The sequence below is a fragment of the Chlorocebus sabaeus genome, chromosome X (genome assembly GCF_047675955.1).
Source record: "Chlorocebus sabaeus isolate Y175 chromosome X, mChlSab1.0.hap1, whole genome shotgun sequence".
In the NCBI taxonomy this organism is placed as follows: domain Eukaryota; kingdom Metazoa; phylum Chordata; class Mammalia; order Primates; family Cercopithecidae; genus Chlorocebus; species Chlorocebus sabaeus.
In genome coordinates, this window is record NC_132933.1 from 40,677,214 (window position 1) to 40,678,262 (window position 1,049).

Sequence of the window (1,049 nt, forward strand, 5' to 3'; positions counted from 1 at the left end):
CCCCATCAACTCATCATTTACATTAGGTATTTCTCCTAATGCTATCCCTCCCCCAGCCTCCCACTCCATGACAGGCCTCAGTGTGTGGTGTCCAAGTGTTCTCATTTACCAATTCCCACCTAAGAGTGAGAACATGTGGTGTTTGGTTTTCTGTCCTTGTGATAGTTAGCTGAGAATGATGGTTTTCACCTTCATCCATGTCCCTGAAAAGGACATGAACTTATGCTTTTTTATGGCTGCATAGTATTCCATGGTGTATATGTGCCACATTTTCATTATTCAGTCTATCATTGATTAATATTTGGGTTGATTCCAAGTCTTTGCTATGGTGAATAGTGCTGCAATAAACATACGTGTGCATGTGTCTGTAGTAGCATGATTTATAATCCTTTGGGTATATACCCAGTAATGGGATCACTGGGTCAAATAGTATTTCTAGTTCTAGATCCTTGAGGAATCACCACACTGTCTTCCACAATGGTTGAACTAATTTACAATCCCACCAACAGTGTAAAAGTGTTCCTGTTTCTCCACATCCTCTCCAGCATCTGTTGTTTCCTGGCTTTTTAATGATTGCCATTCTAACTGGCGTGAGATGGTATCTCACTGTGGTTTTGATTTGCATTTATCTGACGACCAGTGATGATGAACATTTTTTCATATATCTGTTGGCTGCATAAATGTCTTCTTTTGAGAAGTGTCTGTTCATATACTCAGCCCATGTTTTAATGGGGTTGTTTGTTTTCTTCTTGTAAATTTGTTTGAGTTCTTTGTAGATTCTGGATATTAGCCCTTTGTCAGATGGGTAGATGGCAAAAACTTTCTGCCATTCTGTAGGTTGCCTGTTCACTCTGATGGTAGTGTCTTTTGCTGTGCAGAAGCTTTTTAGTTTAATTAGATCCCATTTGTCAATTTTGGCTTTTGTTGCCATTGCTTTTGGTGATTTAGTCATGAAGCCCTTGCCCATGCCTATGTCCTGAATGGTATTGCCTAGGTTTTCTTCTAGGGTTTTTTATGGTTTTAGGTCTAACAGTTCAGTCTTTAATCCA